General features: G+C 38.5%; 1 pseudogene; it reads left to right on the top strand.

Moving 5' to 3' along the window:
• The first annotated feature begins 6,933 nt into the window (after nt 1–6,933).
• Nucleotides 6,934–13,950, top strand: LOC149148068 (large ribosomal subunit protein eL36y pseudogene; annotated as a pseudogene).
• Nucleotides 13,951–27,313: the final 13,363 nt, after the last annotated feature.

Raw genomic sequence — 27,313 nt, 5'->3', positions numbered from 1 at the left:
AAAGCAAAGAAATAAATTTGAAATGAATGCATAATTGAAGTCTTAGCCAAAGGTTATATGTCAAGCAGAGTTTGTATTCTAAGATGTTAGATTGTTGAGGGAGGTTGTGTAGTTGCCTTTCGACAATCCAAATTAAAACATTATGGAGAAAGTGCAAGCTCTGCCTAGCATATAGCCTTGGTAGATTCTCTGATGAATGTTACCCATATAGCTCACGATAGGATGCATATTTGCCTTGCTGTTCTGTGTTTGAATGGATGGTCTTAGATTGACTCATCCTTTTTGGATAGGGACAAAGCATATATAATAAGCTTCACATTTAGCGATTATTATGGAAGAAATGCACACACATAGTTTGAGACAAATAGATTCCAAAATATTAGTATCTTAAAAAAGAAATCCATTTTCATTTATGTTTTTTAAATAAGGTTTTTAAATATACTCTCTATCATTCATATTCCCATGTACTGCTATATTTGCTTTTTTGTAATGTGTGTTGTGTATATGTGTGGATGTTTATGTCATGTGTCTGTGGACCTGTGCTAACTGAGATTGTGAATCTATGATAACTGAGATTGAAAGAGAGAGCTGAGAGCTTTGGTAGAGGAGAATATGGAAAATTGATGAGCCAACTTAAATTTACCAAAATCAATAGGGCACCTTAAGCACCTTGAACTGATTGTTCTCCATAAGATTAATCTTAAAACTTTGCTGGATGAATTTTGTCATTTGGTGTCGTTGAAACGATTGGAGTTAACAAGTTGCCCAAATATAAAGTCACTGCCAGATTCCTTTGGGTACTTAATAAACTTGGATTACATCGATCTGTCTCACTCTTCTCATTTGCAGGTGCTTCCAAAGTCTTTCGGTGATTTAATAAACCTAAAATACATAGGTTTGTCTCACTCCCTACAGTTGCAGATGCTTCCAGGTTCTTTTGGTAATTTAATTCGTCTTAAATATCTTGATTTGAGTTGGTGCTATAATTTAACTATCTCTAGCGAAACACTGGGAAACATCAGCACACTTGAATGTTTAGATGTTTCCTATTGTAAGAACATTGAAATATTACCTCCGCAGATAGCATATCAAAAGTACCTAAAAAAATTAGATCTTAGGGCTACAAACATAAAAGAATTTCCAAATGAAATTGGAGACTTGGGCGATTTAGAAGTTCTGGAAATAGGGAGCCCTTCACTAGACAGTCTACCACTTTCACTTGGTCACTTGAAGATCTTAAAGGAATTGAGGCTCGAGAATTGCAGTGAATTGAAACATTTGCCAGTGACTATTCGACTGTTGACTGAGTTTAGAGTATTGAATTGCCGGTTCCCATCAGTTTGTATTGGAAACTCCATTTGAAAATGTTACCAAATTCCATTCCTGGGTCTTGAAGCTCCCAAGTTCTGTGCTGTAGTTTTTAAGGACATTTAATATCCTCATGGCTTATATCGAAAGAGGTCACAATTTTGTCTAGCCGACAAATTCCGTAATTTGACTGTGGGAGTGTTTAAATTGTTTTTGGATGGCAGAAATGGATTTAGCATCCATCATGAATGCCTGGGTGCCCAAAATACTAAAGCTTGACCCCTATAATTGACATTTTCAAAAAAATTAGCTGGATTTTTTCAAAATCATGTTGTAATTTCTATCATTTTCTGTGAAAAATTAAGGCACTCAAAATTCTAAAACTTGACAACTATAATCCACTTTTCCAAAAAATTTAGCTAAATTTTTTCATAATCATGCTGGAATTTTTATTATTATCATGATGGCTCCAACAATTTTTCATGCATTTTCAAATATGGAACGACGACCATGATGTTGTTCACAATGTCGTATCATTTCTTTCACCTCTTCCATTACAATATAATAGTATTTTCTAATAACACCATAAATAGGTGGCATATGGAAAAATTACATCTCGGGGATTTAAAAAAAAAAAAAGAAAAACAACAACAACTTTAAAATAAATCCATTTTACGAATACACATAACTAACTATTGCAATTGTAACTCATTATCATCCACCCTTGCTTTCAACAATGTCCATTCACATGTCCCTATCCTTCCCCACTCTATGCTATTCTTCCCCACTCTATACATGTCCCTATTCTCCCCCACTCTGCTATTCTTCACCACTCTATGCCTTATGGCGTTTCCTTTGCAACATAAGGTGCGAATGCTAGTTATTTTCCTATCCCCTGGCCCAGTTCAATTTTCGGGTCCAATATAGCTGTTTCCTGGTCAAATATAGTCGTTTCCTAGTCAAATATAGCCATTTTCGGGTCCAATATAGTTGTTTCCTGGTCAAATATAGCCATTTCCTAGTCAAATATAGCCGTTGAATGATCTGCTCTCTCTATTTAACTTGTAGCCATGATCTGGTTCTTCAACTTGTCCTGATGATAAACCACACTGGTTGGTTCAAAATGCCTACATATGAATTACGATGTGATTTTTACCGAAAAATCTTATCTATAAATTTGATATGAATCACAAAAACCTAAAAACTCTAAACTATTTATTATCTTAAAAAATTTAAATAAAAAATTTATATTTATATTTTAATTTTCAATCTTTAAAATTCTGGATTTATATTTAAGTACTTATATTTATTTTAACAAATTTAAGTCTTAATATATACATCTATCATATTTATAAAGACATAAAGTCATAAAATCAAAAGTTTTAATATGCATATTTATTTTTCTATATTTTTTTATTTAAAATATATGTTTTTTAATGAAATATATATTTATGTACTAAGTTGTTCTACTTTCTAAACTTCTCAGAGATTTTTAAAGATTTGGATTTGAATTGTTTAATCTGTAAGAGTCGTGTATCTCAAGATTTTTCAAGGCGTTGAATCCATTTATGCATTCAAAATTGTAGTTTAAGTAAGAAAAAAACACATTTTTGCTTGAAATTATATAGCGAGATTCTCGTGAGAAAAGCTATTTCGTCTATATATTAGTGAGAAAAGCTATTTCGTCTATATATTAGACTACACCTTTCTTTATTGGTGAATTATAATTTATGCGTATTTTTTTTAATATTCTCTTTTCATTTTTTTTAATTCATAAATTTTTATATGTATATTTACATTTTTCATCATTAATCTATCTTCTGGCCCAACTAACATTATATAAAGTTTTTCCTTTAAAAATTTTTAATTAAATTTTTTGTATAATTTTATTAAGTATCGTATTTTATTAATTTATTAAAATTAGTGTAATTTTAAGCTTTCCGTGTACTTATATGCTTATACGTAATTAACTAAATAGATATTTATGAGGTGTAGATTAATTGGTTTGTATGAGTTTTAATTCCCATTAAATTACTAGTTCAAATTTTATGGAGAGGGAGAACGTGTAAGGGATAAAATTGTCTAAACCAATAATATGTATGTTGCATTTATATATATTTGGAAAAATAAACCTATTGAGTGTGTGTTGTATTATATTGAAAAATATTTAACAAAAACTGATTGTATATTTAACAATTAATTTAGTGAGAGTTAGATTTTCATGTATAGCATCTTCATTCTTTGTAGAGTAGAAACTACATGTAATTTTTCATTGCACCCACTCTCCAACTTGTAACTGCGAGAGCTATTACTCACAACTCAAAAAGAGTTTGTAAAAAAAATTGACTCGATCAAAGATCATGAACAACTCCCTTGTCATGTTTACATTGGGCCCATTTGAATTATTACTTCAATAACATAAAGTTGTTACTCCTCCCTTTGAATGATTGATCCAAATAACTCTTTTGAAAGTTCCCTTGGATAGAAAGGAAATAGGCCATTGGGTTGTTTCTAAGGATCGCTCCTTGGGAACTTTCGAAATATTTTCCTAAGGGAAGGAAATAGGTCATTTGGCGATTTTAAAATATTGCTTGTAAGGATATTTGAAAGATCAACCCAATGCAAGGAAATAGGCCATTGGGGCATTTGAAAGATTGTCCATAAAGCACTTTTGAAACAGATGTGAGTAAATGGACCATGAGGCTATTTTGAAAAAGCATTCATGGGGCATTTTTTGAAGGTCTACAAAATGCAAGGAAATAAATCATCAGACCATTTCAAAATATTGTGTATTAGGCTCTTTATAAATATCCTTGTGACGGAGGAAATGGACCACCAAGCCATTTTGAAAGATCCCTCATTAGATTCTTTCAAAAGCTCTCCTTGACACAAGGAAATAGGCCATTTGGTTGTTTTGAAATACTGCCCATTAAATGATTTTGAAAACTTGTCCCTCTACATTGAGCCTCTTTGAAGATGTGATCACGCCACTTTGAAAGATGGAACAAGCTATCGAGCTTACTTTGAAAAATTCGATCACTTGATTTCAATGTATCACTCAACTGCATTAAATAAGGTAATAGGATCCTAACAAACAAAGGTCATATGCCTTATTTAAAGTGAGTTCTTCAAATTTCAACATAAAGGAGCTTATAGAGCTTATTTGAAGAACACCTTGAACAAAAACAAAATCATCTCAACACTTGTTTGATGCGAGCAGGAACATGGTCCTGTCAGTTATTGCACCATAATAATCTCAACTGTGACTGCAATTAAAATTATTTTCAAATAGTTCATTTACTAAGATTAAGATTGTTTTCAAATATTTCATTTTATGATGCACATGTTCATGATGAAAATTCATTCTATCATTATTTAACATGAGCCACGTGGTGGCATGTCATTGCTTATTTGTATACATGATTCGTGTGCATTTAGTTTTTAGTTTATCTAGTTATAATGTTATTTGTGAACTATTTCATTTCAATTTCTAATTTCAAAATATTAAAACTTAATTCCTAAGTGTAATTTTGTAGAGTATTCTTAATTAAAGAAAATAATGAGCTTTCGATAACACACACACACACATATATGAACTCAATCTACTTTTATTGGTATAGTTTTTTTTGCAAAACTTATTTTTACTTAGTTTTTTGCAAAATGACTTTTTTTTTTTTTTTTTTAAATTTGAATAGGCGACAACATTGTTGTTTTCTTGTGTACTAATACTTACAGTTATTAATTTGATAGAAAGTTTATTTCTTAAAATAAATTAGTAAACAATTAGAGTTGTTTGACATTTGTTTCACTTTGCATCAGATCAGCGAACAAGAATAGACAGTAGAAAAGGGGTTTTACTAATTATTAGTGTTCATGAGTTTCACTGTCTATGTGAAAATTTTCAGCTAAGGTTTTGGTATGAGTTCCATTGTAAAAAGAATGCACATATGTTGTAATATTTGGAGTAACAAAAAAAAGGACACTGAGTCCGAGGACGTGGATTGTGGAGCTAGGAATGCAGAATTTGTTGTAAGGATGATATAGTTTATTGTGCAAATAAGAGACCTAACCTTGACGATAGGCATTAAACACTAGTAGAAAATGATGAAATTAGTGACTAAGTGACTAAAAATGTTAGTCACCACACTGATTTCAAGTGAATTACTACTAAATTTGAGCAATTTTAAGTGATCCAACTAAAAACGACTAACTTAAATGACTAATTTAGTCGAGGGATAAAATATATGACTAGATAATAAGTGACCCAACTAAAAGTGACTAACTTAAATGACTAATTTAGTCCAAGGCTAAAATATATAACCAGATAATAATTGACAAAATATATGAATTAGTCATTTATGTTAGTAATCTTTAATTGTGTCACTTTGGAAATGGAAAATTGCAATTTTGATACTGAAGTGTCACATTTTACTAAATTTTAACACTGTAGATGGATTCAAAGACCTCCTTAGAGGGATCTCTAAATCCATCTACAGTGTTAAAATTTAGAGACATAGGGGCCTCTGAATCCATCTACGGCATTAAAATTCCGAAGACCCTTTAATTGTCTCTAAATTTTAACATTGCTGATGAATTCAGAGACCCTCTTCTCTAAATCAAGTTGCAGTGCTAAAATTTAGAGACCAGGGGTGGAGTTATCCATAAGAAATTAATTGTTTTAATATTGAATTTATTGTTTGCACCAATGGTTTGCATGTATAGTCAAATCAAATATTGACATTTATATTTATTTGGGTAAAGTTTAATTTTGTGTTTGCACTAATGGCTTCATTATAATTTTAGTAAAGGTAATTTTCAGATAGTTAAATATTGATATTTATATTTATTTGGTGATAAAATTTAATTTTTAAACTTCATTGCTTCATGTGAGTTCCTTTAAATCTAGAGTTAAATCTTCATATTTACATTTAGTAAATAAATAATCATAACCTTACTTCATGTTAAAATTAGTTCGAATTTATTTAAATATAGGATTAAAATATAAATAGATAAACCTAATATATCTATATTTAACATATAAATATATTTCTATAACACACACACACACACACACATATATAATATACAAATATATTTATAAATAAATGTTCATAACTTAATTGTATACTTGTTTTTATTTTTATTTTTTATCAATTTTATTATTTTTTTATTTTAAATCAATGTTATTAGGTGACTATCATGCTCGCTATGAATAATCTAATATTATCGAAAACCCAAACTCATTTTATGTGTTCTCTATCATTAATCTTAGGTTCTAGTTTCGATGAAAATGGGAAACCAACTGGATGTCTATGAAGTTTATGTCTTTGACACCTTCTTATGAAACCCTCGTGAAAACTTGACTATGAACCCCGTTTCCATGAAAACTGGTCATTCTTACCCCGTGACATCTGACTATGAACACTGTTTCCATGAAAACTGACTATTCTTACTATGATGAACTCTCCACGAAATCTAGATGTTTTGAACCATCCAAGAAACTGGTTTTTGGAGCCAATTTTTTTCCCTTTGGTGGGAGTGTTTTGGTTATTTTTGAGACAAATTCATATGTGGTTAGGGATTTTTAAGGGTTGGGAAATTCTATATATATTTGTAGCTTCTGCAATGGATAAAATATCATTGGAGAGAACTTGGAGGCTCTTGAAGAGGTGGGAAATAGCTAATTCGCAGTTGAAGTGTGCAACTTTAGAGAATTCACAGGTCAGTTGGGTTTGTATATGTCTTATGTCCATGCATTTTTACATATCTAGATTCCTGTTACAATAGTGAAAAGATAGATGCAACTTTTGGTATATAGCAATTATGTATATACTTGAAACCTTAGTGTAGCCGGAAAGAGCATACACATGCGTGTTAAGGACACCTATTAGTAATGATGCATCCCATTTGGCTACAATTGCCTTACATTTATTTGAGATATTGATGTACAAGGGTTTGGATTTAGGGGTTTATGTTTTTAATGACAAAATTGAAAAAATTGATTCAAAGGTTTGAAAATGAAGTAGAGAACCATGGCGGGTGTGTAGGTTTTAACCCCGTACAGAAATTACCTACATACGAATTCTAAAACATAGAAAATAAACAATGCGAGAGCATAACACATAAAACACATATACATAGATATTTTCCCTTGGATCCCAAAACCGGGACTACTAGCTTGATTTTTCATTATATTCCTTTCAATGTTACAATACATATTTATACATGTCGAAGCATCCAATACCATGGACCGAAAACCATCACGTCCAAAACCATGGACCAAAAACCATAGGTAGGTTCGCCCAACCTAATATAGCGTCCAATTTTTTTTTTCTCGGGGTGCTGCCCCAGACCCTGTAGAGGGGGGCTACCCACCCCCCTCAAACCCCCAGAAAAGGGGGGGTTGCCGCCCCCCCTGTGATGCCCCCGCTACATAATCGGCACAATGAAGGGGGGATCCGCCCCCCCTCTAACCCCTCGGTTCACTACGTAGGTTAGTCGTGGAAAGAATATAACACAACCCAACATTCTCCCACTTGCTGTTTTCTTTCCACAGGGGGCCACAGGAGAGCTTAGTCATTTTTCCAACCCTGAAATGCCCATTGTTTCTCTACACCAGGAGAACTTCTCAGAGCTCACAAATTTTGTCAATGCATCTGCAGTATTCTTAAAAGTGTCCACCTTTACCAACAACACCTTTTTGTCTTCAATCATATCCCTCACAAAGTGATACTGAACATCAATGTGCTTTGTCTTTGAATGATAACCATGATTCTTTGCCAATAAAATTGCACTTTGGCTGTCACAGTCTATCCTTATAACTCCCTGTGCTAACCCCATACTTGAACACAATCTCTGCAACCAAACTGCTTCATTGCTTGCATGAGTGGCTGCCATGTATTCTGCCTCTGTAGTTGATAGTGCCACTACAGATTGTTTCTTACTCATGCAACTCACTGCACCTCCAAATAGGTTAAGCACATACCCACTTGTAGATCTTCTATGATCCAGATCTCCAGCCCAGTCTACATCAACAAAGCCATTAATATCCAACACTTTGTCCAATCCTGGTCTTCCTTGGTAGCACAAACCATAGTCACTAGTGCCACGCAAATACCTGAAAACCCACTTCACTGTTGTCTAGTGCTCCTTCCCTGGTTTTGACATAAACCTGCGCAATACTCCCACTGCATTTGCAATGTCTAGTCTAGTACAGACCATTGCATACGTCAGGTTGGCAACTACACTTGCATATGGAACATGGGACATATCCTCTTCCTCTTCTTGTGTCTTGGGACATTGTTCAACAAATAACTTTACACCTACAGGAATAGGAACCTTCACCGGTTTACTATCCTGCATATTAAACCTCTGCATTATTGTCGTGACATACTTCCTCTTGTTTAACCAGAGCTTCCTCTTTGCCCGATCTCTTTTAATTTCCATGCCCAAAATATAGTTTGAAGCACCAAGATCTTTCATGTCGAACTTGGAGGACAATTGGGTCTTCAAATCCTGGATAATTTCTTTGTCATTTCCAACCAGCAACATATCATCCACATACAAGACCATATAAATAACACGGTCACCAATTAATTTAGAATGCACACAGTGATCTTATTTGCTTCTAGTGAAGCCAAGTCCCTGTATAAATGTATCAAATTTCTGATACCACATCCTTGGCGACTGTTTTAACCCATACAAAGACTTCTTAACTTGCATACCAGTTATTTCTTACCCTTCACCGCAAAGCCTGTAGGTTGCTTCATGTAGATCTCCTCTTCCAGATCCCTGTGAAGAAATGTTGTCTTCACATCCATCTGTTCTACCTCAAAATCAAAAGCAACAACAACATATATAAGTAATCTAATAGAAGTTACCTTGGCAACAGGAGAAAAAATATCACCAAAATCAATTCCTGGCACTTGGGAATAACCTTTTTCTACCAACTGAACTTTGTATTTCTCCACCTTTCCTTCTGCATTTGTCTTCTTCTTGAACACCCATTTGCTGCCAATGGGTTTTTTTCTAGCTGGAAACTCCACGAGATCCCAAGCCTCATTTTTTTGCAAAGATGCCATTTCATCAACCATGGCCTCTTTCCAGAGTTTTCCATCCTCTGAATCTACTGCTTCCTTCACAGTTATGGGATCATCATCAGTAATAGATGAAGCAAAATTTGAACAGAAAGCAGATGGACTATACCTTTCTGGCTTCCTTCATTCTTGAACTAATCTTCTTACACCTGGAGTTTGTGGCTCTTCATCTTCTGATTCCTCCTCTGCTGTAGAGTCTGATTCTTCCTCCTTTAGCTCAAACTCTATCTTCTTAGGTTCTTTTGGTTTGAATTCATGTTTAACAACATCTTTTACCTCTCTGAACACAACATCTCAGCTATACACAACATTCCTTGTTGCCGGGTTCCAAAGCTTATAACCCTTTAAACCATCCTTATACCCAATAAAGATGCACTTTTCAGATTTACTATCCAAATTGGTTCGTTTCTCCTTTGGAACATGTACATATGCATCACATCCAAATACCCTCAGATGTGAAAGAGAGGGTTTCTTACCAGTCCATACCTCTTGTGGAGTCTTATCCTCCAACGCTGATGAAGGTGATCTATTGACCAGGTAACATGCTGTCTCCATCGCCTCTGCCTAGAATTCTTGTCCTAACCCGGCACCACTGAGCATGCTTCTTTCCCTTTCCATCAACGTCTTGTTCATTCTTTCTGCAACTCCATTTTGCTGAGGTGTATATGGAGTAGTCTTCTACCGTGCTATACCACACTTCTTACAGAATTCTTCAAATTCCTTACTGCAAAACTCTCCACCGTTATCTATCCTTAGCACCTTTATCTTCTTCTTTGTCTGGTTTTCCACAAGAGCCTTAAATTCTTTAAACCTGTCAAAGACTTCAGATTTCTTCTTAAGGAAATATATCCATGTATTCCTTGAGAAGTCATTTATAAATGATACATAGTACACAGACTTACCCAGTGATGGAACATTCATAGGTCCAAACACATCACTGTGCACAAGCTCTAATATATGTTTCGCCCTCTTACCACCAGAGGGGAAACTTACCCGATTCTGCTTCCCATATACACAATTTTCACAGAAATCAAAATCTAGAGAGCTATTACTCATACCTTCTACCATACCTTTACCACGAAGTATTCGAAGGCCCTTCTCTCCAATATGTCCAAGCCTTTGATGCCACAACATGGTCTTCTCTCCAGAGACCACTAGATTTTCTGCTCCACTTTCAGGGACCACAATTGTTGCACCCATCAACAACAGTACTACCTTGCAGCTTGTATAGAGTTCCAATCTGAACTCCCCGCATCAATACCAGTGCTCCCCGAACCATCTTGCAGGTATCCTTCTCGAACACTGTTTTTACACCTACATCATTCAACTAGCTTACATAAATCAGATTTCTGGCCAATGCAGGAATATGTAGAACACCCAGAAGTGTTCTAACCCTTCCACCTTGCAACTTCAACTTTACTTTTCCACGACCAATGATTCTAGCCTTCCTATCGTCCCCAAGAAGACATCACCACCATCGTATTTCTCATACTCTAGAACCACTCTCTATGGGGAGTGAAATGAAAGGATGCACCTGAGTCAATCAACCATGCCTCATGATCTACATGTGTACTAGAAGAAACCAAGTACACATCCCCACCTTCATCTGAGGTGGTTTTTTTGCCCCTGCAAAAGGAACAGCATTAGATCCCTTTCCTTTATCAGGAGCTTTAGATTTACAATCCCTTTTGTAGTGCCCTTCCTTTCCACATTTCCAGCACACCACCTTTACAGGTTTTCCTGGAGATTTAGATCTCCCACTCAATGAATTATTTTTTTTCTGTTCTGGGACCATACTCGTACAGACAAGGCATCACCATTCTGGCTCTCCATATTTTTCCATCTCATCTCCTCCGTCAGCAAGGATGAGACTATTTCATCAAACTGCAAGGCAGTTGCATTGCTACCTATTGCAATAACTAGATTATCCCACGATTCTGGTAGAGAACACAACAAATTGATGCACTTATCTTCATTTGAAATTTTAATATCAACAGATGCTAACTGACTTACCACAATATTAAATGCGTTCAGATGCTTTGTCACTGAGTCTCCATCTTTCATCCTCAGGTTATACAACTTTTTTCGCAAGAACAGTTTATTCACCAGAGACCTAGATTGGTACAAAGTCCCTAACTTATCCCACAAAGCCTTTGCCGTAGCTTCCCCTGATACATTCAACAATACTGAATCTGAGACACACAATCGTATTGTGCTCTTTGCCTTCCAATCCAACTTCTTCCATTCTTCATCGGACACTCCCGTTGGTTTAGTACCCGGATCTACCGTGATCCACTAATCTTTATTCACCAACAGATCCTCCATCTTGAGTTTCCATAGCTCAAAACTCTGACCATTAAATTTCTTGATCTCTATATTTCCACTGCTCGCCATCTTCTTTCACCACCAGAATTTATCTCGCAGATCTCCCACTAAACAGGGTCTACCATAGGCCCGAGTGAAACCCCTCAGCAACAAAGGCATCCCCTTGAAGCCAAAACAACGCTAATACCAAATGTAGGTTTTAACCCCGTACAAAAATTACCTGCATACGAATTCTAAAACACAGAAAATAAACAATGCGAGAGCATAACACATAAAACACATATACATAGATATTTTCCCCTGGATCCCAAAACCGGGACTACTAGCTTGATTTTTCATTATATTCCTTTCAATGTTACAATACATATTTATACATGTCAAAGCATCCAATACCATGGACTGAAAACCATCGTGTCCAAAACCATGATCCGAAAACCATAGGTAGGTTCGCCCAACCTAATATAGGGTCCAAATTTTTTTTTGGGGCACTGCCCCAGACACCCTAGAGGGGGGCTACCTGCCCCCCTCAAACCCCCCTGAGGGGGGTTGCCACCCCCCCTGTGACCCCCCCGTTGCGCAATGGGTGCAACGAAGGGGGGGCGCCCTCTAACCCCCTGGTTCACTACGTAGGTTAATCATGGAAAGAATATAACACAACCCAACAGGGTGTTCCTGATTTTCTTTTCGTTTGTCTATAACGAGTGTGATTACAGTGATTCGAGGGATAGGAATAGCCACAGGGTTTCAAATTTCATCATTTTAGTTTTATCTATTATCCTTCTCAAGTTCTGAGGTTACAATTTCCAATGAGTAGTCGCGGATTCCGAACTTGCGTCATCGCAATTGTTATCTATATCAGTTCCCACTTCAAATACCTTGGAAAAACATGTTGAATGTGATTGGTAGAGTCATTACTCCTAGTAGCCTGAGCTAGGCAGATGGATGCCATTATGCTTCTCTAAACTTTAATTCTTGTGCCTTTCAAGGGGGGTTGTTTGACAACCCCCCTTAAAAATCATGACAATGTAACTTTTGGAGGCAGTTTTGGACCATCCCCCAACCTCCCTCCCCCCCAAAGTCATTAGAATTAAGATTTTAGAGGTGGTTGTTAAATGACTCCTCCAAATGTTCAATTCTCATGAATTTTGGGGTAGGAGGATCTTTTGGTGTATTGAAGGAGGCAAAGGGACATAAGGGTAGCATGGATGGGTAGAAGTGAGAGGTTCAAGCATGGTTTAATGACAAGTGCATCATGGGGTTATCCTGACAAATGAACGCCACATAAGAGCAAGATACATCACTGGTCCCAAAATCTACCAAATTAGAAAATCCACTGGCATAGAGGATCATAATGAAGCAACCGCGAGTGATAGAATAGTTCCCAAAAGGCTTGTCATCCAAAGCAAAGTTAATAGCCTACTTGAAAAGAAGCATGACTGATGGGCTAGAAAGACCTAGCCACCAAGATCAGACCCCGAATGACCCAATTTAAAACTCTTAGGAGATATATAAAAACAAAAAAAATGCCTTTCACCAACACCAACAAGACCTTGGTCGAAATCCGTCCATTACCATTTATTTACATATCATCATCAAAACATTATTTTATAAAAATAAATAACAATTAGATTTGAACTTTAATTATTTGTTCATTTAAAATTTTTAAAATTTATTAAATAACAAAACATATTATTTATTACATTGTATATTTATTAATAAATATTAAATTTTATTTCAAATAAATTTGGCACTGCCGAGTCGAAAGCAGGTATTTTCATAGCCCTGAACAGAGGCATATAGTTACCAAGCACTTATTAATAAATATTAGCCCTGAACAGAGGAATATAGTTACCAAGTGCTTATTAATATTAAATTTTATTTAAAATAAATTTTGCCTTGCACAACTGAAAGCAGTGATTTTCATAGCCGTGAATAGAGGCATATAGTTACCAAGCATGAGCTGGCTCCCTGTCCCTCTGCCAACAAAGGGAAGAGGAGCAAATGAACATATTTTGTGAGGAATTTGATAAGGGAAGTGGTAGGTTTTTCCCCATACGAGAAGCAGATCACCGAGTTGTTGAAAGTGGGGAAGGATAAGCGTGCTTTGAAAGTGGCAAAGAAGAAGCTGGAAACACATAAGAGGGCCAAGAAGAAGAGAGAGGAGATGTCCAATGTCCTTAGAAAGATGAGGATTGTTGCAGCTACTGAGAAGAAGAAATAAACTACTAGCGTTGTTGGACAGATTTTGTGGAGGATAACTTGTTTCCGTTTTTTCCTTAGTTGGAGAGAAGTTAAAGAGGAATTTGTATAGGCTGCAATAATTTAATTAGTATCAATGCATTTTGTGCAACTTGTTAACAACCAGGTTATTCCCTATGACTCCCAAGGGAATACGGCCGGGGTAACCACTAACCAAACTTTGGGTTACAGTTCCTAGCCTAACTGCAACCAGAGAGGGCTCTCTCTTTATGATTTGTCTCTGTTATGATGGTGTTTTAGGCCAGCTATTATGCTCAGGTTTTGGTTTATGTTTTTTGGTTGAGGGATTTCTTTTAGGTCTTATGATATAGTGTTTAAATAGTATAATACCATTGGGCAATGGAGTCTGGAGTTGTGAAATGATCTGATACGCTGGATAGGTGGTGTTCAAACAACATGGCCTATTGTGTATTTAGACAGACAAAATAGATCAAATGGTGATGTATGTCAACCAACAGAAAGCAATTAAGGATTTTCTATTAAGTTGGTGGGATGAAAGTGAGCGCACTGCACAGGAGCAAAAGTCGAATTCCTGAGACAAAAGGCCACTGTGAAAGATGTATTCCGTAAGTGCAGCATTTAAGAATTACACTTAACTAGATTACAGCTGAAGAAAACATTGATAAACAACGCAGATTGAACTCAGGTTACTCAATGAATAAATCCTGAAAGCTATTCTTTTTCCTTGTTGCTTAGTATTGAAAACAGATAACATATATGGATTTTAACAAACAACTAAATAACAGAGAGAGATACAGAGACTTATTGTATGATGAAATACACAGGGATCCAGTAGTTATCAACAGACACCAGAACGCATCCAACACCTCAGAAATCCGAGAAATTCCATTGCTTTGCTCTATTAACTTCTGAAAAGGATTACAGCATAAGAACTTCTTTAGGAGAAATCAACAACAACCTCATCTCTAGTGCGAGGGCTCTATAAATACAAAACATCTTTACAAAATATCAAGGCGTTGAGTCATCTGAGAAATAACTTTTTCACCAACTTTGTCATTACAGCGGAGTAAAAGTTAATGCTTCCTTTAATACAACATAAATGCTTTTGCATTTGTCAGAAGATATTTTAGCTTTGGGAATCCAACGAGTCGGTTGGAGTGATCCGCATCAATGCTGAAGAAGGCGTTGTGGAGCTGTTCCGCTGTCTTTCTTGGCTGGGACACCTGTAGCTTTCCCTTTGCTGTGCTGGCTATGGGCTTTGCTGAGTTGGCTCAGCTTTCGTCTTAAATGCCTGCTGACCGAAATAAACTGTCCTGTGCACGACAATTCAGTTTTTTCTGTAACCGAAATTTAGTGGATGGCCTGCTGTTCATAAAATCATTTGAATTGCCTTGACCCACCAGTCCTATGGAGGCATTTGATGCCTGAGAATGGCCTCCATTGTTTCCTCTGCCTCTGTATATTTGAAAAAATTTGGGGCTACATCAAACAAGTGATTAATTTCATTCATTATAAAAAATAGATTTTCTATCTTACTATAGAAATCCTGCCCTGTAATAGGTCCTATGTCTTCTGAAGTGCTGGCCTTCTCATTGATCTGTGCTGAGGCAAAAACGTTTACTCTTTTAGCATACTGTTCATGGGTGAATAATTTCCCTCCGCTGTTCAGTAAGCTAGGGAGTCCTCTGTTCTGCAATACCTGAAATCTCTCCATGAACCTGTTTACCTCAGTGTGCATATCCTGAGTTCTTCTGTCCAGTGTTTGCACCAAATTTCTCAAAGTAAGCACCCTCTTGATCATTTGAATAGTCTCAGTTCTGTTTGTGATTCCAATGGTGGCTAACTGAGAGCTTGTCCTATTATTGAGTACATTGATCATTCTGGTGGCCACTTCAGGCATATTGCTCAATGCAGCTCTTGCCCTATGGACCTCCTTTTGTGCTTTTGGGATGAGATCTAATTGCTCATGGATTGTCTCAATGTATTGCCATTGATTTGTAATAGATTGGCAAATATTGGCCCATATCATTGCTCTGACTTCAGATACAATCTTATCCAATCTGAGCTGCTTTTCCAGCTCTTTGATCCTGTCATTAAGGGCCTTGATCCCCCTGCCCTTTTCTGCCACTTCTCTTTTTGATTTATCATATTTATCATCGATCTTGGCCAGCTTTTCCTTGGTCTCATGCAGCTCTGTCATTTGAGCTTCCAGGATTTGTATCTCATTCCTCAGTTTCTGCATGTCTAGGCTATGTGCCTGTTCTGTACTTGTAGGTGCTGCTGAAGTGGATGTAGCTGTTTGCTCAGTTTGTTGAGGTGGAGGCACAGTGGTAGGAGCAGTGTTCTCAAGATTGATGACCGGGGGAGGCTGAGAGGTCTGGCCCTCTTCCCTTTGCTTTAGTGCTGCTTGCAGTGCCACCTGTGCGGCCTCCGACTCTCCTAATTTCTCTTGTGTCTGCAGGAGCTGCTTATATATAGATATTAGTAGATCTGTGGCATCCTTGTCCATCCTTTGTTGGGCTACCTCATCTGTTTGGGGGTGAATGGTAGCTGGGAGTTTGACTTTTTTCCTTAATGCAGCCATGTCAGCATCCCTTAGTTTCAAGATCTCCTGTATCCCTTTGATGTCCTTGGGGTTATGCCCAATTTCCACAATGATGTCCTCTAGGGATCTTATCCTGTTGTCTTTGGCCTGAGATGAAGCCCTCTCCAATTCTAGTTGGGAGGCTGTAGCATTGAGGCTGCTTGTTAATTTGTAATTCTCCAACGTTTTGTCTGCCAAGGAGGCGTACACCATTTCACCAGTTTGCTTGTGCAGCTCAATTTTATCCATTGGGTGGATGTCCTTGGCCAGGATCTCTAGATTAGTCCTGAGATAATCTGCAGTAGATTGTGGCTGGAGCGCGGTGGGTATGAAGTGACTCATAGTCAACTTACCTTCGTCCACATCAAAGGCAGCCATTAATCTTTGTTGGTTGGAGGGAGCCATTTTCAACAAATGGTTATATAATTTGACTTTCATGGGTTCACTCCTTCTTTTGATGTCTATAAACTGCTGTTTGATGCCTACCTCTCCTTCCCTCTGCTGGCTGGAGGAAGTGACCTCCCCTCCCATGGCTCTGTCTTGTTCTTGGTGGAAGGAACTCACCGAGGCTTCCCTGCTGGGTGGGCCCATACCCATTGCTTGTCTAATTGCTGCATCTTCCTCTGAGAAGTCATTTAACCTCTGTCTCTTCTCCTCTTGGTTGATGGATGAAGTCATGGGTGTTTCTCTGTCCCTTTTTCTACTTAGGTCCTCCTTCTGTGGAGTTTGAAGGACCGAGGCATCAGTAATGTTTTCAGGCCTTGAGTGTTCTACATTTTGGGCCTGCTGCTCAGTGGTAGTTGGGGTATCTACCACTCTTTCTTGGTGTAAGGGCTGCTGTGTTTCAGGTTGCCCTTCTCCTTGTTGCTGTTGCTGTTTTTGTTGTTGCTGCTGCTCTGCCTGTTCTTTCTCTTGTTGTTCTGGCTCTATCTCCATCACCTTTTCTTTTCCCTTCTCTGATATATTTCCAGCAACTCTCGTGGCTTGCTGTTGGGCGGTTGAAGAGGATGCTGCTGCTCCAATTTGTATGCTTGGTAGTGAGCTGACCTGTGAATAAAACTCAAGGTCAGCCATTTTCTTTATGTTTCTTTGAGCTCTTTGATTAAGCTCTTCTTGAGTAACAGCTTCCTCTAAAGTCCCTCTCCTCCATTTACTTTGATTGGCATGTTTTTCTATGTGAGGAAGGCTGCAATGATCATAAGCAGACAACTTGTATTTAAGCCTCCTCATGGTAATGAAGTTGTTAGGGTCATAAGGTTTCCATAGGAAGCTGTATTTGAGACCAAGGCCCCCAAGTATTCTATCTGCTTCCTTCCACCCTTCCTCCCTTTCGTTATAGAGGAAATGGCCAAGTTGACTTTTGACCTTTAGCTGTGCCTTCTTACCTTTGCCTGAAAAGTGGAACATATCCACAAAGCCAAACTGCCTGAAATATTCTAAGGCAAATAGTCTCATAGGCACAAACCTGGGTAGTCTAAATGGGGGCAACTCACACCCATATATTCTAATAACGGTGTGGTGTTGGTAGAAGTACCAATCCCCAATGCTGTATGCTTTTGATAAATGCAGGAGTCTTTGCATCTCATCTGTCAATCTGGGAGGAGGTGAGCCCAAAAGTAGAGTCATGGCTGGATGAATGAAGTGATCAATGAACTCACAGTAGGTGTATGGAGAATAGAAATTGAGGTGGAAAGCAGATGTCCAGTACACCACCGATCTCAAATTTCCCTGTGCATCTTCTCTTTTCATTGGGAAGGAGAACTTCTCATGCTGGAAGTATAAAAGCAAATGATATATGTAAGAAGTATATTTAAATACCCTATCTCTTGATAGGTTCATCAACTGCTCATGCATCTTGTCTGAGATGTATGTGGCATAGTCATAGCAGACTGGTTTTCTTCCTGGAGAAAACATGAGCATTATGTGCATAACTGTTTCATCCACATACTCCACTGAATCATATCCCAGGATGGGACTGATCATGTCAACAAGGTCCAGGCCCAATTGGTTGAGGTAGACATAGTTGATGGGAGGGACTTGCACAGTGTTAGCTTTGATGAATAACTGGTTAAGTTTTGTAATCTGGGCCTCTGTCATTCTGGCTCCCTCCATAATCAAATCAGCTAGTGATAGAGGGACCAACTTCTTATCTGTTTTGAACTGCAGCATCTCCTTGATGGCTTCAGGGGTAATGAAAAACAAAATTGCGCCCGAAGAATCAAGCACTGCCCTCTGGGATGCATCATAATACTCAGCACATAAGTGGATGAGTTCTGGGAATTGGTTGACCTGTGGTAGCTTGAAGATTGGGAGAGAGGAATCCCAAATTCCCAAGATGTCTGTCCCATTCTAATGTTGGACTTTGATTTCATTTAGTATTTGGAGATGAAACCTGCTCCTGCTTAGCATTTCTTCTGATATCTTATAATCTAAGTCAGCTAATGCTTTCCAGTCCAATGCTCTGTGAGGGGCATTCAGAGGAGCTACATTTAGGGCTATAGGAGCTACAGGGGAATCCATGACTCTTCTTGGGATGTGGTTCTCTTTGAAGACTGCTGTTACTATGCAGAGTAAAACCGACAAAGTTTCTTTGCAGAGAATGATGGTTTTATGAGTGAAGGGTGAAGGTGAAAGGCTGCAGCAGTTGAAATACTGCCTTTGAGTGATTAGGTGGGTGGCAGAAATGCTGAGAGTATGCTTTTTGTGGTGGATTTGTTCCCTGCAGGTGAAGGGTTCACGATTGCGTGAACCAGCGACCGTTTTCTTTTAAATTACTCACAGTGGTTTGACAGAAGTGTAGTGACGGCTCTGGTTCAGTCTAAATGTCAATTCAGTGGCATTTAACGGTGAATTTCGGGTCTTAAGGTTTGTTACTTATTGATACGCGAAATGCAGTGAAAATGGAGTTTTAGAGCTCAAATGAGGAATACCTGTAGAGTTGGACTGGTTAGAGCTTGCTGGCGCTGAAGAGATGAACGTTCTGGCGGTCAGGAAACACTTTTCCGCGGCTGGTGCAGGTTTGGTCGTAATTATGCATGCAGGATAAACGACGATGAATGCGCTCAAAATGGCAAAAAACACGAATTTTCGGCCAAAATAGACTTTTTGGTGATTTTGGCGCGAATTCGTGCTGACGTCACCGGTGAGTCAGGGTCGGATGACATGAGCGGGACGTCATCGGGCCAGGTGGCGGGGTCTGGTTGGTCCACGGGGACAGTGAGATGGCAGGGCAGGTGGACCAATGGTTGGGCGAGGGAATGACAAGACGGTGTACCTGGGTGACGGAGCGATGACGGGTTGCTGAGGTCACATAGGCGGGAACGGCAAAACCAGAAACCGCGGCGGTTTGATATCGCACCGCCTACGGTACGATGGCGGTTTGCAGCAGTAGTACCTCCGACGGATTGTGGAGCCGACGCGTGGATACAGCGTGACGTAACCTTTATACGGCCGTCGGGAGGTAACCTTCGGGCATCGGATGAGCTCCGACGCTATGGTGGCCGTCAGATCTGGAGGAGCCAAATCGGACGGTGATCGGAATACTGATGTGACAGGGAGATAGCGTACTTAATTTTCAGACGTCGGAAGGACTCCGACGCGATCAGGGCCGTTGGAATGGGAGGTATTTGATCGGACGGTTGTCGGGACAAGTAAAGTGGCAACCAAGTACGGGGAGGGGGAGGATTAAAATAATGTTTTTTCTGGGAATTTGCGCGATGGCGGAGACTGTGTAAAAGTGGGTTTTCACGTTTTGTTTGAAAACAGCTCCGCCCTTTAGACTTAGCATAAAGATAACATGTCGGTTTTTCATGATTTTTGGCCATTTGAAGCGGGTGATGGTAGAAATTAGGCTTTTTAGGGGTTTTTATGTGCAAAAAGGGGTCAAAATGAAGGAATTAGCTCATGAAGGGGTAGAGGTACTTGGCCTAGGTTCATCAACATGACCAGGTGTCATTCGATCCCTGACTCAAGACTTATTGGCTATAATACCAAAGGGTGGGTATTTATATAATGCTTGGGGTTTATACACCATGGTGTTAGTAGTAATAGGGGAAAAGGTAATATAGGGGATTTACATAGTAGAATTAGAGTTAATATGGATGAGGGGGTAAGTGGAGGGGAAACCATTTAAGTTTATGTGAAACAAACTTGGTTTTGAGAGTAGATCAAAATGAAAAGATTTTTAGACAAGAAATGTGGCTTCTAAAGATTAAGAACCACCATGAAACCTTAGTCTTTTCCATGAATCTTAGCTGATGGGGGAATGTTAGAAATGAAATTGGAGGGGAATGAGGGAAATTAGTCATGGTCCTTGCTGCAACTTGATGAATATGCCCACCTTGTCACTTGATAGACTTTGCCTTGGTAATCATAGTCACCACGCCTGCAATGGTGAAAGTAGCCTTTTCTGCAACCACCACTACCTACCCAACTATTTTGCCTAGCATTTTTTATTTCTTCTTGGAGGGTGCACTTGAACTTGCAGACCCTTACTTGCCTTTTATTTTCTTTGGCTTTTTCTTTGTTATTTCTATTTATTTCTACCCTTATTTCCTCCAAGATCCCAGATTAAGCTGTTGGGAGCCTTTTCTTCTCTACCTGAACTGCTTGTCTGCCAAGATTAAACAGTTTGGACAGACTCCTTTCTCTATTCTATAACTGAAAATTGAAAACATGGCATGATCCAGATTAAACTGTTGAGTCATCCATCAAAATTGAACCAGGGTGATCAATATTGAAACACTTTACACACCTTTTGTTCTCTAGAAAATATGGGATCTTTGTGACATCAAAGCAGAGCATATTTGGACTTTCCCTTGTCAATCATGAAATATGAAACCTATTGGTATAGGTATCTAACAGTGGCTCCACATGGGGATGGTGTTTCTTTCGAAAGACCAAGAACAGCAGGTCAGATTGCCTTGTTCCATTGCTGCCTATATCATCCTTGAAGTTTGCTGCTTTGAAGTGCCAAACTTTGTGCTTCCCTTCTTGGTAGACCTCTGATTCTATTTACCTTTTGCTGGTTGGTGAATAATTTGGAAAACTGCATTTTTACAATCTAAACAAAAAATAATATGTACATCTGCATATATACAAAGGAACCTCAGGCTGCACTCATGGGAAATAGTCAAAATAATGCTTAAGCATCCTGCCATTGACAGGACCTTCATCCAAGTCAGTTTCAGTTAGACTTTTGAGGAAGTAAGTGTTGTTACCTTGTACTGCTTGGACAGCAAATGGTCCTCTCCAAAGGGAATCAAATTTCCCATGTTTTCCTTTTTCTTCTTTCCTTGCATCCCATTTGAGGAATTTATCATCAATACTGAAATCTTCTGTCTTAGTTCTTCTATCAAAGGCCTTTTTTAATTTTTCTTGTAACATCTGCACTCTGCTGAAAACTTGTTCTCTAGTTTGCTGTAAACAGATTATCTGATTGATCCTCCTTTGCATATCATTTGGCTCTGCTTGACTCTCTTGCAGAAGCTTCATAACAGGCACTCCTAGTGATGAAGGAAATTTGGCTTCTAATCCATAAACTAACTCATATGGGCTGGTCCCAATTGATCTTTTTGTTGTTAGTCTATCTGCCCATAAAGCATTGACTAGTTTCCTATGCCAGTTCTTTTTGTTCTCTTCCAGCACCTTCTTTATGATATTTATTAAGCTTTTGTTAGATGATTCAGCTAGGCCATTTCCTTGGGGATAGTATGCCGTAGAGTGACCCAAAGTAATATGATATTTGTGGCAGAAGTTTACCATTTTCTTGGATCTGAAAGCAGCAGCATTGTCTGTTATTATTTTGTCAGGACAGCCAAACCTAGCCAGTATGTTATTTTCCAAAAACTGAATGATTACTGAGTCATTTGCTTGTCTGCATGGGGCAGCTTCGATCCATTTGGTGAAGTAGTCTGTGGCTGTCAAAATCCATCTATGTTGGCCTGAAGATGAGGGATGAATTTCCCCAATGAAATCCAAGCCCCATTGTTGAAAAGGTCTCTCTGTTGCAATAGGTCTTAGGGGGAGTGGCAGCAACTGTCTTTTGCCCTCAAACAGTTGGCATTTGTGGCATGAGGTAGTGAATCTCTTGACATCAGAGAACATGGTGGGCCAGTAATAACCAGCCCTCAGTATTTTGTCCACAGTGGACTTCCAGTACAAATGTCCACCGCAATGACCTGCATGAAATTCTTCCATAATTTTGTTAGTTTCATTTTCAATTAAACAGTGCAGCAATATACCTTCATGGTTTTTCCAAAGCAGATTTCCATCCATCACACAAAATCTTGATGTTTTCATTTTTAAGAACCTACACTTAGTCCTGGACAGTCCTGGGGGAGCACACAGGTTTTGTAATACATAACAGATGTCAGAGTACCAAGGAGATTGTTCAAAGGCTACATTGATCTTTGGAGTCGCCAGCTCTGTTTCACTGTCCAGCTGATTGATATCTAGGGCTTGGAAATTTGTTTCTGTCATTAATTTGGCCAAGCCTTGCCCTTTTATTAGCTTTGTAGGTTTTATTTCAATGTCAAATTCTAGTATGCTGGCAATCCATTTTCCTCTTCTGCCCTCTAAGTTTTCTTGGGTGAGAATGTCTTTGACAATAGGGCTTGGTACATAAGCCACAACATGGGAATAAAGGATGTAAATCCTAAAGTCTTTAATGGCCTTAACCAAAGCATATGCTTGTTTCTCCATAATTTGATATTTTAGAGGTGCATCTCTAAGAGCCCTGCTGAAGAAGGCAATAGGCTTCTCATTTCCTTGGTCATCTTTCTGTAATAAAACAGCAGCAATAGTATGCTGGGAGGCAAAAGAGAAGATAATGAACTCTCTGTCAAACTGAGGATTGGTTAACACCGGGGTTTGAGTGAGGGCCAGCTTTATGCCTTCAAAGGCTTGCTTTGCTTCAACTGTCCATTTCACCTTTGAATCTTTCTTTAGCATATTGTTAAGTAATCTGATCAACTCGGCCAGATTTGGGATAAATCTCCTTAAAAAGTTGATTTTTCCCAAAAATCCTTGTAATTCTTTTATATTCCTTGGGTGGGGCATTTGTAGGATAGCTTGTATCCTATCTGGATCAATTCTTATGCCATCTTTAGAGATGATGTGGCCCAATAGTTTACCTTCCTCTAGGCCAAACAAGGATTTTTTGGGATTCAACGAAATTCCATATTTCCTACATGTTAGGAAGATCTGTCTCAAATGTCTCAAATGTTCTTGGTCAGACTTGGAAAAAGGTGTGAGGTCATCCAAATAAATGACAAGGAAATCATGAATCTCCTTCGCAAAAGCAATGTCCATTGCTCTTTGAAATGTTGCCCCAGCATTCTTCAACCCAAAAGGCATTTTAACATACTTGAAAGTTCCCCATGGGGTTGTAAATGCCGTTTTGTCTTGATCATCAGGGTGTACTAGGATTTGATTGAAACCCGAGAATCCATCAAGTAATGAGATCCTTGAGGCCCCTACCACTCTTTGGAGAATATGATCCATCTTAGGTAAGGGATAATTGTCTTTGAGGGATACTTGGTTCAGATTTCTTAAGTCCACACACAGCCTAATTTCACCGGTCTTCTTTCTTGTAGGGACTAAGTTGGATATCCATTCAGAGAATCTGATTGGTGCTATGATGCCTGCCTTAAACATTTTTTGTACTTCTTGTTCCATTGCTGGGAGAAGCATAGGATTGATTCTTCTCAATTTTTGTTTAAAGGGTTTTTGATCAGGCTTGAGAGGGATAGTATGCTGGATAACAGAGGTGTCATAGGACTTTAGGTCCTCATAACTCCACGCAAAGACATCCTGGAACTCTTTAAAAAGGTCAATGTATTTTGGCTTTTGATCAGGAGGTAAGGATGCAGACAATTTAATTATTTTGGGTTTGTCAATTGTACCTATGTTGTACTCTTCTATGGCATTGTTGATGGGCTGCATTTTTGGCTTGCTGGGAACATCATTTGAATTAAAAATGTCTTCCAAAGGAGCCAAACCAGCGGGTAAAAAGTTGTCTTTCAGCTCTATGATTTCAGCCTCAGCGCTGGTCACCTCTTCACAGTCAATTTGGTGAATTTGCTGAATGTCTTCGTTGTTGAAATTGGTTGGATTCAGTAATTGTTTTGCTGTTCTAGGTGATATTGGATGAACCATTTGTTGAAACAGTATTTGTGATTGACTTGCTTTGTCATTGTCAATATTTAGTCCTGAAAATTCCTGCTGCAAAGTCAAGAAATTGTTTATTTGCTTGTCATCATCAAACACTTGCCAATCTTTGACATTGTTTGGAATGGAGGGTCTGTACTTGACCTCGGCAGTGAAGCAGTTGTTGGGTTCCAGTGGAAATTTGAAAGTGCTGGCAAATGTTGCCAAACTGTGTGCATGGAGATTGTGACTCCTTGAAATTTTTGTGATAAGGAACTCAGAGAAAGTGTTCAATATTTCAATTACAGCGGACCTGTAAGACCTCAACCTTTTGTCATTGGTGACAAAGCTTCCTTTCACTTGTTGAATCACTAGATCAGAATCTCCCATGATCGAAACTGTAGGAGCTTGTAATGCCTTTACTAGCTTGAGACCTAGTAACAGAGCTTCATACTCTGCCATGTTATTAGTGCATCTAAAGTTTAATCTATAAGCTCTGCCTTCTGCATGGGTTTTCTCTTTGTTATGTATCCAAACTCCAGCTCCTGCCCCTAACTTGTTGACAGAGCCATCAAATTCTAGGGACCACAGGATATCTTGCTTGACAGGAGATTTAAAAATCGGTTCATGGGATGGCAATGTAAGCAGGAGTTGGGGTTTTGTCTCAAGCTTGTCTTCTAGGGCAATTTCCTCACTTGATTGGCTATGCTTGGGATTTAAAACAGCAGCAGTATTTAGTGTTTGTTTAGCTGCTGTTTCGTGGGTGGTGATACTTTCAGTTGAGTCCTTTTTTTGTATGATTGTCTTGATTTCAATTTCCCCTTGTAAGGGAGTTGTGGTGTCATTGAAAAGGATATATGAGTCTATGTCTGAATGGATAGCATATATGGGGAAATTTTGAGGCTTTTCCTCACTGCTGACCATGTATTTCATCAGTGTTTCTCTATATAGTCTTTTTGGTTGCCCAAAAACAGAGATGGTGGCATATGACATGTCTAATTGTAAGGAACCTTGGAGTTTAGCTCCCCATGATCTTGATAACAGCATCCCATACTTGGGTGGGATGTCAGCGACTACCACATCCATTAGGATTGTCTTGTTTGGGTATTGAACTAAAGACACACATAAATCTTTTATGAGACCTAGACATTTGACTTGGCTGGAGTCAAAGGAAAATAGGTCCTTATATGGTCTTGTTATGTCTAGGTTCAGTCTTTCCATGACAGCTTTTGGCATAAGATTGTGAGATGCACCTGAGTCAAACATTGCGTTGTGTAGTACTTTATCATGGATGTGTAAGCTGACATAAAAAGGTAATACTCCTGCAACTGTTGTTTTTCCATCCACTTCTGGGCCAAACAGTAATTCAGGAGTGTCATCCAGCACATTGACATCATCTTTGCTGCTAGTGAGTTGTAGTGATTTCTTGATCTGTTGTTTATAGATGTCATGCTTAGCTAATTCTGAGAGGGGAATCGCTATCTTTAGTTTGCCAATTTCTGTACCTAAGTCAAAAGGTTTATCAGATTGGGTTTTGAGGTTATGGATAACAGTCCTTTCTTTGTTGATCAAGTCTTCTTGTTGGTTTTCATCTTGACTTTTAGGCTTGCCCTTTTCACTCATCTCATGAGGAACAGAGTTTAGATTAGAGCAAGAGGATGAAGCTGCCAAAGGCTGCTGTTGTGGTGGCAATGGTTCAATGATCTCTTCAACAATCACTTGTTGTGTATGTGAATTTATTTTGTCACCAGGTTCCGTGCCTGTGACTCTTTCAGGCTGCTGATTATCCTTTTCCTTTTCAGGCTGGTTAATATTTACAGTTCTGCTCCTCAGCTTGTATTGTTTATGGACTTCATAAACTGCAGTGTCATAGCCTTGTTTGAAGTCAAAGGATTCTCCTGATTTAGTTTGGAATAGTTCGATTTCCTCATCCTCTTGATCTTTTTGTGTTAGAAAAACTTGGCTTTTACCATCCAGACCTATTAAATTAATCTCAGGATCTTCATTGGGCTCAGTTGATGTTGAAGTTTCTGCATAATTTTCTTGGAAAGGGGGTCTTATGTCTTGGTCAGCATTGGCCTTGCCAATGTTTGGGTTTGGGTTTCTCCTAAAATTTGGATTCCTAGGAGGATTGTTTTGTGGTGCCTCCCATGATGCTTTTCTCTCAACCGATTCTACCCTATCACCCAATCTTTTCATACCATTAAGTATTGCATCAAGTTTTTGATCAAGGGCTGTAGGTTCTTCTTTGTATATGCTTCTCTTTTCTAACCTTGCCCTGTTCCTTTTGGCAATCAGGTTTGCCTCCACTGTGACAGCAGCCTTCTGGGCATCTTCAAGGGTTTCAGGTTCTCTTTCCTTCAACTGATATGCCATGTCAGGATCAAATCCATCAGGGAATTTGTACAAGGCCAAATCAGGAGGAGGTCTTAGGTTTTGTGGTATTGCATTGTACACATTGTTGAATCTAGCACAATACTCCAGAACGGTTTCTTGTGGACCTCTCTTGATTGTTTCATATTCAGCAAGTATGTGCAGGGGATCTTTCTTCTTCTCCCATCTGGTAGTAAAGGCTTGATACAGATCATTGGGAGTTGCAATGGAGTTTGCATTCAGGGATCTAAACCAAGTT

This window comes from Pinus tabuliformis, chromosome 9 (genome assembly GCF_031772625.1).
Source record: "Pinus tabuliformis cultivar Carrire ecotype Pingquan chromosome 9, CPIR1, whole genome shotgun sequence".
In the NCBI taxonomy this organism is placed as follows: domain Eukaryota; kingdom Viridiplantae; phylum Streptophyta; class Pinopsida; order Pinales; family Pinaceae; genus Pinus; species Pinus tabuliformis.
Note: the sequence above shows the minus strand (reverse complement) of the source record. Positions and strands in the feature narration are given on the sequence as shown.